The sequence below is a fragment of the Dromiciops gliroides genome, chromosome 5, assembly GCF_019393635.1.
Source record: "Dromiciops gliroides isolate mDroGli1 chromosome 5, mDroGli1.pri, whole genome shotgun sequence".
Classification (NCBI taxonomy): domain Eukaryota; kingdom Metazoa; phylum Chordata; class Mammalia; order Microbiotheria; family Microbiotheriidae; genus Dromiciops; species Dromiciops gliroides.
Genome location: NC_057865.1, coordinates 216,879,952 through 216,893,238, shown reverse-complemented (window position 1 = coordinate 216,893,238; position 13,287 = coordinate 216,879,952).

Here is a 13,287-nt window from a genome sequence, read left to right as displayed (position 1 = left end):
AGAAATTCCATTTAAAGTAATGTTAGATAATATAAAATATTTGGGAGTCTACTTGCCAAGACAAACCCAGGAACTCTATGAACACAATTACCAAACACTTTTCACACAAATCAAATCAGATCTAAAAAATTGGAAAGATATCAATTGCTCATGGATAGGCAGAGCTAATATAATAAAAATGACAATTTTACCTAAATTAATTTACTTATTCAGTGCCATACCAATCAGACTACCTAAAAATTATTTTATAGAGCTAGAAAAAATAATAACAAAATTCATCTGGAAAAACAAAAAGTCAAGAATATCAAGGGAAATAATGAAAAAAAATGCACAGGAAGGTGGGTTAGCTGTACCAAATCTGGAGCTCTACTATAAAGCGGCAGTCATCAAAACTATCTGGTACTGGCTAAGAAATAGAGTGGAGGATCAATGGAATAGGCTAGGCACAGGAGACGCAGTAGTAAATGACATTAGTAATGTACTGTTTGAACAACCCAAAGACTCCAGCTTCTGGGATAGGAACTCAGTATTTGACAAAAACTGCTGGGAAAACTGGAAGATAGTATGGCAGAAATTAGGCATAGACCAACATCTTACACCTTATACTAAAATAAGGTCAAAATGGGTACATGATTTAGACATAAGAGGTGATACCATAGGTAAATTAGGAGAGGAAGGAAGAGTCTACCTTTCAGATCTTTGGAAAGGAGAACAGTTTATGACCAAACAGGACATAGAGAATATTATGAAATGCAAAATGGATGATTTTGATTACATTAAATTAAAAAGGTTTTGTACAAACAGAAGCAATGCATCCAAAATTAGAAGGGATGCAGAAAGTTGGGAAACAATTTTTATGGCCAGTACTTCTGATAAAGGTCTCATCTCTAAAATATATAGGGAACTAAATCAAATTTATAAGAATTCAAGTCATTCTCCAACTGAGAAATGGTCAAAGGATAGGAACAGGCAGTTTTCTGATGAAGAAACCAAAGCTATCTATTCCCATATGGAAAAATGCTCTAAATCACTATTGATTAGAGAGATGCAAATTAAAACAACTCTGAGGTACCACCTGACACCTATCAGATTGGCTAAAATTACAAAAAAGGAAAATAATAAATGTTGGAGAAGCTGTGGGAAAATTGGAACAGTAATGCATTGTTGGTGGAGCTGTGAACCGATCCAAACATTCTGGAGAGCAATCTGGAATTATGCCCAAAGGGCTATAAAGCTGTGCATACCCTTTGACCCAGCAATACCACTTTTGGGTCTTTATCCCAAAGAGATCATGGAAAAGGGGAAAGGACCACATGTATATGGCTGCTCTTTTTGTGGTGGCAAGGAATTGGAAATTGAGGGGTTGCCCATCAATTGGGGAATGGCTGAACAAGTTGTGGTATATGGATGTAATGGAATCTATTGTGCTGTAAGAAACGATGAGTAGGAGGAATTCAGAGAAACCTGGAAGGACTTGCATGAACTGATGATGAGTGAGATGAGCAGAACCAGAACAACATTGTACACAGTATCATCAACATTGTGTGTTGTTCGACTGTGATGGACTAGATTCTTCTCACCAATGCAATGGTACAGGAGAGTTCCAGGGCACTCATGATGGAAGGGGATGTCCAAATCCAGAAGAAAAAAAAAAGAACTGTGGAGTATGGATGCTGGTTGAACAATACTATTTCTTTTGTTTTGGGGGCTGTTGTTTTTCTATTTTGAGGTTTTTCCTTATTGCTCTGATTTTTCTCTTATAACATGACTAATGCAGAAATATGTTTAATGTTATTATATATATATATATATAAATATAAATATAACCTATATCTGATTACCTGCTGTCTAGGGGAGGGGGGAGGGAGGGAGAAAAATTTGAAATTGGAAATCTTATATAAATAAATGCTGAAAACTATCTTTACATGTAACTGGAAAAAATTAAAATACTTTTATCAGAAAAAAAAGAAATAAAGGCAAAGAGGGAATGCATTTACTGGCAAGGGACAAAGACACAGTGAAGGGAAGCAGCTCACTGGGTAGTTTTGCTGAAAGAGCACATAAAGAGTAGTAACATGAAATAAAACTGTAAAGGTAAATAGCCCTTTTCTACCTTTTTGATCCTCTTTTTTTTTTTTTTTTGGTGGGGCAATGGGGGTTAAATGACTTGCCCAGGGTCACACAGCTAGTAAGTGTCAAGTGTCTGAGGTCGTTTTTTTTTTTAAATTAATAAAGTATTTTATTTCTTTCCCGTTACATATAAAGATAGTTCTCAACTTTTGTTTATACAAGCTTTACAATTTCAGATTTTTCTCGATCCCTCCCCTCCTTTCCCCCTCCCCTAGACAGCAGGTAATCTGATATAGGTTATATATATACATAATAACATTAATCTTATTTCTGCATTAGTCATATTATAAGAGAAAAAATCAGAGCAATGATGAAAAATCTCAAAATAGAAAAAAACAACAGCACCAAAAACAAAAGAAATAGTATGGTTCATTCAGCATCTATACTCCACAGTTCTTTTTTTTTTTTCTTGAATTTGGAGATCCTCTTCTATCATGAGTTCCCTGGAACTCTTCTGTACCATTGCATTGGTGAGAAGAATATAGTCCATCACAGTAGATCAACACTCAATGTTGATGATACTGACTACAATGTTCTTTTGGTTCTGCTCATCTCACTCATCATCAGCCCACGCAAGACCCTCCAGGTTTCTCTGAACTCCTCCTCCTCATCATTTCTTACAGCACAATAGTATTCCATTGTATTCATATACCACAACTTGTCCAGCCATTCCCCAATTGATGGGTATCCCCTCAACTTCCAATTCCTTGCCACCACATAGAGAGGAGGTGTAAATATTTTTGTACATGTGGGTCCCTTTCCCCTTTCCATGATTTCTTTGGGAAAAAGACCCAAAAGTCAAAGGGTCAAAGGATATGTACAGCTTTATCACCCTTTGGGCATAGTTCCAAATTGCTCTCCAGAATGGTTGGATCAGTTCACAGCTCCACCAACAATGCATTAGTGTTCCAATTTTCCCACAGCTTCTCCAACATTTATTATTTTCCTTTTTTGTCATTTTAGCCAATCTGATAGGTGTCAGGTGGTACCTCAGAGTTGTTTTAATTTGCATCTCTCTAATCATTAGAGATTTAGAGCATTTTTTCATATGGCAATAGATAGCTTTGGTTTCTTCATCAGAAAACTGCCTGTTCATATCCTTTGACCATTTCTCAATTGGGGAATGACTTGAATTCTTATAAATTTGATTTAGTTCCCTATATATTTTAGAGATGAGGCCTTTATCAAAAGTACTGGCCATAAAAATTGTTTCCCAGCTTTCTGCCTCCCTTCTAATTTTGGATGCATTGCTTCTGTTTGTACAAAACCTTTTTAATTTAATGTAATCAAAATCATCCATTTTGCATTTTATAATATACTCTATCTCTTGTTTGGTCATAAACTGTTTTCCTTTCCAAAGATCTGATAGGTAGACTATTCCTTTCTCTCCTAATTTACCTATGGTATCACCTCTTATGTCTAAATCATGTATCCATTTTTACCTTATTTTAGTATAAGGTGTAAGATGTTGGTCTATGCCTAATTTCTGCCATATTATCTTCCAGTTTTCCCAGCAGTTTTTGTCAAATACTGAATACCTATCCAAGAAGCTGGAGTCTTTGGGTTTATCAAACACTACATTACTAGTGTCATTTACTACTGCATTTCCTGAGCCTAGCCTATTCCATTCTATTCCACTCTATTTTTTAGCCAGTATCAGATAGTTTTGATGACTGCTGCTTTATAGTAAAGCTCCAGGTTTGGTACCGCTAACCCACCTTCCTGTGAATTTTTTTTCATTATTTCCCTGGATATTCTTGATTTTTTGTTTTTCCAGATGAATTTTGTTATTATTTTTTCTAGCTCTATAAAATAATTTTTAGGTATTCTGATTGCTATGGCACTGAATAAGTAAATTAATTTAGGCAGTATTGTCATTTTTACTATATTAGCTCTGCCTATCCATGAGCAATTGATATCTTTCCAATTATTTAGATCTTATTTGATTTGTGTGAAGAGTGTTTGGTAGTTGTGTTCATAGAGTTCCTGGGTTTGTCTTGGCAAGTAGACTTCCAAGTATTTTATATTATCTAACATTACTTTAAATGGAATTTCTCTTTCTATTTCTTGCTGCTGGACTTTGTTGGTCATGTATAGAAATGCTGATGATTTGTGTGGATTTATTTTATATCCTGCTATTTTGCTAAAGTTGTTAATTGTTTCAAGTAATTTTTGAGTTGATTCTCTAGGATTCTTTAAGTATATCATCATATCATCTGCAAAGAGTGATAGTTTTGTTTTCTCCTTGCCTATTCTAATTCCCTTAATTCCTTTCTCTTCTCTGATTGCTAAAGCTAACATTTCTAGGACAATATTAAATAATAGGGGTGATAATGGACATCCCTGTTTCACCCCTGATCTTATTGGGAAGGCCTCTAATTTATCTCCATTGCATATAATGCTTGCTGATGGCTTTAGGTAGATACTGTTTATTATTCTAAGGAAAGCTCCACCTATTCCTAAACTCTCTAGTGTTTTTATTAGGAATGGGTGTTGTACTTTGTCAAAAGCTTTCTCTGCATCTATGGAGATAATCATATGATTTTGGTTGGTTTTCTTATTGATGTGGTTGATTATGTTAATAGTTTTCCTAATGTTGAACCAGCCCTGCATTCCTGGTATAAATCCCCCCTGGTCATAGTGTATTATCCTGGTGATCACTTGCTGTACTCTCCCTGCTAATATCTTATTTAAGATTTTAGCATCAATATTCATTAGGGAAATTGGTCTATAATTTTCTTTCTCTGTTTTTGCTTTGCCTGGTTTTGGTATCACCACCATATTTGTGTCATAAAACGAATTTGGTAGAACTCCTTCTTCACCTATTTTTCCAAATAATTTGTATAATATTGGAATTAATTGTTCTTTAAATGTTTGGTAAAATTCACCTGTAAACCCATCTGGCCCTGGGGATTTTTTCTTAGGGAGTTCATTAATGGCTTGTTCAATTTCTTTTTCTAATATGGGTTTATTTAAGGATTTTATTTCCTCTTCAGTTAACCTGGGCAGTTTGTATTTTTGTAAATATTCATCCATTTCATTTAGATTGTCAAATTTATTGGCATACAGTTGGGCAAAATAATTCCTAATTATTGATTTAATTTCTACTTCATTGGTGGTAACATCACCCTTTTCATTTTTGATACTGGTAATTTGGTTTTCTTCTTTCTTTTTTTAATCAAATTAACCAATATTTTATCTATTTTATTGGTTTTTTCATAAAACCAGCTCTTAGTTTTATTGATGAATTCTATAGTTTTTTTGCTTTCAATCTTATTAATTTCTCCTTTAATTTTCAGGATCTCTAGTTTAGTATCTAATTGGGGATTTCTAATTTGTTCTCGTTCTAGCTTTTTAAGTTGCATGCCCAATTCATTAATCTCCTCTTTCTCTTTTTTATTCATGTAAGCATTTAGAGCTATAAATTTTCCCCTAAGTACTGCTTTGGCTGTATCCCATAGATTTTGGTATGTTGTCTCATTATTGTCATTCTCTTGGATATAGTTATTGATTGTTTCTATGATTTGTTGTTTGGCCCATTCATTCTTTTTTTTTTTCTTTTTTTCCCCCATTCATTCTTTAGAATGAAATTATTTAATTTCCAATTGATTTTCATTCTACTTTTCCCTGGCTCTTTCTTACATGTAATTTTTATTGCATCATGATCTGAGAAGGATGCATTTACTATTTCTGCCTTTTTTCATTTGACTATGATGTTTTTGTGCCCTAATACATGGTCAATTTTTGAAAATGTGCCATGTACTGTTGAGAAAAAGGTATATTCCTTTCTATTCCCATTCAATTTTCACCAGACATCTATCATGTCTAACTTTTCTACTAATCTATTCACCTCTTTCACTTCTTTCTTATTTATTTTTCTGCTAGATTTATCTAATTCTGAGAGGGGGAGATTCAGATCCCCCACTAGTATAGTATTACTGTCTAATTCCTCTTGTAACTAATTTAACTTCTCCTCTATGAATTTGGATGGTATACCACTTGGCGCATACATATTTAATATTGATATTACTTCATTATCTATAGTACCTTTTAGCAAGATGTAATTTCCTTCCTTATCTCTTTTAATGAGATCTATTTTTGCCTGTACTTTGTCTGAGATAAGGATTGCTACTCCTGCTTTTTTTACTTTAGCTGAAGCTTAATATATTCTGCTCCAGCCTTTTACCTTTACTCTGTGTGTATCTCTCTGCTTCAAATGTGTTTCTTGTAAACAGCATATTGTAGGATTCTGTTTTAATCCACTCTGCAATTCGCTTCCATTTTATAGCAGAGTTCATCCCATTCACATTCACAGTTATTATTGCTGACTGTCTATTCCCCTCCATTCTATTTAGCCCCTTTGTACTTTCTCCCCTTCTTTCACCCTATTCCTCCTCACTGATGTTTTACTTCTTACCCCTGCCTCCCCCAATCTGCCATCCCTTTTTATCACCCCCTCTCTTTTCTTTACCCTTTTCTCCCTTGCTTTTGTCCTCCCTTCTATCAGTCCCCCCCTTTCCCTTCCCCTTTTGCTTCTCTAAAGAATGAGCTAAGTTTCTTTATTCCAATGAACGTATATGTTATTCCCTCTTTGAACCAAATCTAATGAGAGTAGGGTTGAAACAATGTTCACTCCTTTCTTTCCCTCTATTGTAATAGGTTTTTTTTTTAACTCTTCATATTCCACCTCCCCTTTCCTCTCCTCCCCATAGACTCCCTTTTTAACCCCTTAGCTTTCTTCGTATCATCACATCAGAGACAATTTATATTTATACCCTCTGTGTAAAGTCCTTCTCTCTGCCCAAATACATTTACAGTTCTTAAGAGTTATGAGTATCATCTTCCCGTGTAGGGATATAAACAATTTAACCTAATTGAGTAACCTTTTTTTTTTTCCCCCTCTGTTTACCTTTTTAAACTTCTCTTGAGTCTTGTATGTTAAGATCAAATTTTCTATTCAGTTCTGGTCTTTTCACCAGGAAAGATTGAAAGTCCCCAATGTCATTAAATGTCCATCTTTTCCCCTGAAAGAGAATGAACACTTTTGCTGTGTAATAGATTCTTGGCTGCAATCCCAGCTCCTTTGCCTTCCGGAATATCATATTCCAAGCCTTGCAGTCCTTTAATGTTGAAGCTGCCAGGTCCTGAGCAATCCTGGCTGTGGCTCCAGGATATTTAAATTGCTTCTTTCTGGCTGCTTGGAATATTTTCTCTTTCACCTGATAATTCTGGAATTTGGCTACAATATTCCTTGGAGTTTTCCTTTTGGGGTCTCTTTCAGGAGGTGATCGGTGGATTCTTTCAATGATGATTTTATCCTCTGGTTCTATGGTATCAGGGCAGTTCTTGGTTTTTTGTTGTTTTTTTGTTTTTGCAGGGCAATGAGGGTTAAATGACTTGCCCAGGGTCATACAACTAGTTAAGTGTCAAGTGTCTGGCTGGATTTGAACTCAGGTCCTCCTGAATCCAAGGCCAGTGCTTTATCCACTGTGCCATCTAGCTGCCCCTCAAGGGCAGTTCTTAATAATTTCCTGGAATATGGTGTCTAGATTCTTTTTCTGGTCATGGCTTTCAGGCAGTCCAGTGATTCTCTTTTTTTTTTTTTTGGTCTTTTTGCAGGCCAATGAGGGTTAAGTGACTTGCCCAGGGTCACACTGCTAGCAATTGTCAAGTGTCTGAGGTCAGATTTGAACTCAGGTCCTCCTGAATCCAAGGCTGGTGCTTTATCCGCTGCGCCACCTAGCTGCCCCCCCAGTGATTCTCAAATTGTCTCTCCTGGATCTATTTTCCAGATCAATTGTATTTCCAATGAGGTATTTCACATTTTCTTCTATTTTTTCACTCCTTTGATTCTGTTTGACTGATTCCTGTTGTCTCATGGATTCCTTATCTTCCAACTATCCAATTTTAATTTTTAAGGCATTGTTTTCTTCAGTGAGATTATGCACCTTTTTTTCTATTTGGCCAAATTAATTTTTTAAGGCATTATTTTCTTCAATGAGATTATGCACCTTTTTTTCCATTTGGCCAAATGAATTTTTTAAGGAATTGTTTTCTGCAGTCAATCTTTGTGCTTCCTTTTCCAAGCTGCTGATTCTTTTTTCATAGTTTTCTTGTTTTGCTTCCATTTCTCTCCCCATTTTTTCTTCTACCTCTCTCAATTGATTTTTTTTTTTGCGGGGCAATGGAGGTTAAGTGACTTGCCCAGGGTCACATAGCTAGTAAGTGTCAAGTGTCCGAGGCTGGATTTGAACTCAGGTACTCCTGAATCCAAGGCCAGTGCTTTATCCACTGTGCTATCTAGCCACCCCTCTCAATTGATTTTTGAAATCCTTTTTGAGCTCTTCCAGGAAGGCTTTTGTTCTTGAGACCAATTCACCTTCCCTTGGGAGGCTTCACATGTGGGCAATTTGAGGGTATTGTCCTCATCTGAGTTTGTGTTGGCTTCTTCCCTATTGATACAGAAGCTCTCAATGGAGAGGGCTCTTTTTTGCTTCTTACTCATTATTGCAGCTTATTTATTTATTTTTTAAGTTGAGTTGAAGTCTGCTCTGGGGGCACCAGGCTCCCTGTTTTGGGCTTCTTGTGCAGGGGTATAGGTGCTGTGTGACCGGCTTTTTACTCTGAGGCCTTTATAGTGTGTGCAGTTCGCCCCCCTGCACTTCCTGTCTAAGCGCACTGCTTCTGTGTGCCTGGTCATGCCTATCCTGTTTGTGGCCCTACCGCTGGCGACTTGCCCTCTTGGCTGGTGCAGGTAGGTTTTTCCACTGTCCTTCTTGGCCACCAGATTTTTTGAGCCAGGTTCCAGGGGCCTCAGTTGTTTGGCTGTGGCCTGCAGCTCCTGCTGACTTGCCCCGACCCCCTCGGCGCTTGGCTGCTGTCCTGTGCTTGGCCTCCCTTTTGCCCGAGTCAGACCTACCTTTTCCTGAAGTCTTCTAAATTATCTCTGGTTGGAAGACTGTGTCTCTCTGTCTCTCAGAATCCATCCAGAGGCTTGATTTAATGTTCTTTTTGAGGGAACAGAAGGAGAGCTCAGGCAGCTCCGCCCCTCCCTGAGGGTGGTTTTGAACTCAGGTCCTTCTAAATCCAGGGCCGGTGCTCTATCCACTATGCCACCTAGCTGCCCCTCCAGTCCTTTTTCATTTTATCCATCTCCCCCAACTCTGTAATCCAGTGACACAGACCCTGTTTCTCCCATTTCCGGTCTGGGCATTTTCACTGGCTGTCTTGGTTGCCTGGAATTTTCTCTGTTCTCATCTCATCCTCCTAGCTTCCTTTGTTTCTTAGCTAAAGTCCATCTTCTATACTAAGTCTTTCCCATTTCTCCTTAATCTTAGTGCCTTCCCCCTGAGGTTATCTCCAATTTATCCTGCCTAGATCTTACTTGCATGGGGTTGTTTTCTCCCTGATTAGAGTGTGAGCTCTCTGAATGTCTTTGTTTCTCCAGTACTTAGCACAGTGCCTGCCATATAGATGCTTAGCAAATGTTTGTTGACTTGTCTTGGAGCCAGATTGTGGAGGACTTTAAATATCTGTTTGAGTAGTTTGAACTTTATTCTAGTGAAAATAGGAAGCCCCTGAAGATTTCTTCACTCTTCCTCTTACCAGCCCTGCCTATCACCAGGCTGGACTTTGGGAAGGGGAAGGATTTGTTTAAGTTTCCCCTCTTATTCAAATAGGAAAGGAAAGGAGAGGCAAATATCTCAGCATGCACATAACTCAGCTTTAAAGGTTCTTCCTTATCTAGTTAACCTAATTTATATCCCGATTTAACCACCCTATCTAGCCTTATCTCCCACTGCTGCAAGTATCTCTATTCCAGACAAAATGGAAGAAAAAGTTGTTCCTGAAGGCTTTCCTGCATTTGGATGCCTTTGCTCATATAGTTTTCTCTGCCAGAACTGTCCTTTCCTTATAATTCTACCTGTTGAAAGTAGAGTCCTTCAAGGCTCAAATCAAAAGCTATCTTCATGAATCTCCTAGAAAAAAAAAAAGACACCTTCCTTTTCCAGCACTGATTGCACTTTCACTCATTCTCCTGACTCATTGAATGACTCACTCATGGAGATGGGGGCATTGATATACATCTTGTTCTCCATTGCCACTTTCAGCCTCTCCCTCTATCACCATTGTTCAGTAGTCTCTCCTTCTCTGAGGGTCACTCAGTCCCTGTCTATTCTGGCAGCTGTTGTCTTTCAATCTGCGGGACACTCCCCTTCCTTCTTCAATGAGCTCAGTGTCTGGCACTTCACAGTCTCTCTCCTCCACAAATTGTACCCTCATGCCAAGGGATTTCACCCTACGTATTGATGATTCCTCAAATACCATAACCTCACAGTTCCTCAACTTACTTATTTCTCAGCTCCCAGAGGTGCACTAGAGTCAGTTCAAATAGACTCTGTGTGGACATTTATGTACACCAGAAATATGCAAATGCTACAAAATTAGAGTTTGATTTATTTTGTTTATTGTCTAGACTTAAAATGATGGAGAAAATATTAATAAGGCAAATTAGACTTAAAAGTATGTCAAAGGCACACTTTTCCCCCTGGATACTGGTTGTTAAATATTTACCAGCACACTGCTGTCTCCATCAGCTACACAGAAATGGTCATACCTTGGAGACTGCTAAAATTCCCTTGTCATTCCACCTCTCCCTCAGCCTTGAAACCTCACAACCTGCTCTTTTACTACCAAAGATAGTCTGGAACCAACAGAAGCCAGATGAAGAACTAGCGAAGGAGAGTCAGGAAGAATCAGACAGGAAGGACAATTAGGATAGCACATGTCCTGATTAAAGATAAAAGCAAGGTTTTTATTTGGCACAAGGGGATATGGCCAGGAGAAAAGTCTAGAACTTTAACATCCCTGAACCAGACAAAGGACAATGTTTTCAGAGAGGGTAGTTGGGACGACCACCTGAAAATGGAAAGTTCCTTTTTGGGGTGGGGTGGGGAAAGTTTGCATGCTTGTCATATTCCTGAGAGTTGAGGGGGATTTTTTTTTTTAAATGATGGTCCTGACCTTTGGGGTTATCTCTGTCTCCTAGTTCTGGTAGTAGACACTGCTGATTGACGTTCTTGCTGTAGAATTTTATCTCCCCTTACTTCTTTGGCATGACATCTAGTTGATCAATCTAAATTTTGATAATCCCTTGATTCCTCCACATGCCTATCCCATTATCTGGTCCTCTTTTGGTTTTGCTTCTCACAGGAGAAACTTTTGATTTATACTAAGCCCTATGTCAGTGCTTCTCTCACAAAATCAGGACCTGGACCTTTAAATTTTTCCTCAATTTCTTCCAAATTTCTCCTTCATAGACTCAATCTCTGGTTTTCTTCACAAGTCCAACCTCCTTCAAATTGTCTTCACAATTCCTTCTTCCTTATTCAGGCTCTAATCTTTTTTTCTTTCTCTCCTACTTTCTTCTATAAGGGAAAAATCTACAGATTTCCTTCTCCTCACTAGAGCTTTTCAGGCAAAAGCTGAATAGCCAATTGAAGGGGATCTTGTAAGGAGAGATTCTTATTCAGGTAGAAGTATTATTAGAAAAAAAAAGAAATATTATTAGATAGAGCTTCTCAGGTCCATTCCAATTTGGGGATTCTAAGATTTAGTGAAAATTTTCCTTAGTTAAAGGTTGAGAAAAATAGAATTAGGACAAAGGGCTGGAAGTTATAGACATTTCAACTCAACAATAGAATTTTTTTTTAAAGTCACTATCTCTCTTTTTTTTTTTAATTAAATTTTTTTTTTTTGCGGGGCAATGGGGGTTAAGTGACTTGCCCAGGGTCACACTGCTAGTAAGTGTCAAGTGTCTGAGGTCAGATTTGAACTCAGGAACTCCTGAATCCAGGGCCAGTGCTTTATCCACTGCACCACTTAGCTGCCCACACTATCTCTTAGTGGATATGTATGGTTTTTGTAGTTGCATAATATAAAGTGAAAGCCAGGAGAGCAGGAGAACTAATTATACTTTCTTGGATGGCCTCCACCCTCACATAGGCAGTGACCTATGCTTCCCACTCCTTTCTTTCTTGGTATGTCACTGAGGTCAGCTCCACCCCTCAAGGGAAGGAGTTTCCTTAAACTGGATTGGAGGGGCAGCTAGGTGATGCAGTGAATAGAGCACTGTCCCTGAATTCAGGAGGAGCTGAGTTCAAATCCGCCCTCAGACACTTAACACTTACTGTCTGTGTGACCCTGGGCAAGTCACTTGACCCCAATTGCCCCACCAAAAAAACCCGGGGGGGGGGGGAACCAAACAAGCAAAAAACCTAATTGGAAAGAACAAAGAACCTCGAATTGCCTGAAGCAATTGGCTTCCAGTCTACTATGGGCTCAGGCATTTCTAGCTTTCTTTTGGTCCAGATTTACCTGGTCTTTCTTTGCTTTTAGGAAGTTATAAAGTGGAAGTCAGTATACTAATCCACTGTTGGTGGAGTTGTGAAAAGATCCAACCATTCTGGAGAGCAATTTGTAACTATGCCCAAAGGGTTACAGAAATGTACATACCCTTTGATACAGAAATGCTATTTGCTAGGTTTATATCCCAAAGACATCCCAAAATAGAGAAAAAGACCTATGTGAGGGAAAATCAGTCCTCTTCTCAATAATTCTCAGGAACTCAACAGGGATGTGACAAAGGTTCTTTATTTCCTTCTCATGAGAAGGAGGCACCCCAGTGTGCAGCTAGTGGGTGCAAAGAAAAGGGGCTTGTAGGCTATGTTTTATACCCTAGTCCCTAATGCAAATGGACCCTCCCCTTTTTCATCACTGGTCCAGTTACTCAAGGGTTACAATCTACACACAAAAATTAGCTAATCAGAAAGCAGTATTCCCACCCCTCTTCCTCGTATGGGCATAACTCAGGAGTGGACCTTATACTTCCTTATATGGACACAACTCTGGAGCGGACCTTATTGAGACCAGGGCTCCTTGAACCTTGTGATTTTGTTAACCTGAGGGGGAGGAGGGGATCTGAGACCTCTGTCCTACAAATAGGTCAGGAGGAGTATGACTGACTGTTATATCCACATTGAGAGGAGACGACTACCCATTTTCTTACAACGTATTTGTACAAAAATATTTCTAGCAATTCTTTTTGTGGTGGCTAAGAATTGGAAATTAGGGGGCAGCTAGGTGGCACAGTGGATA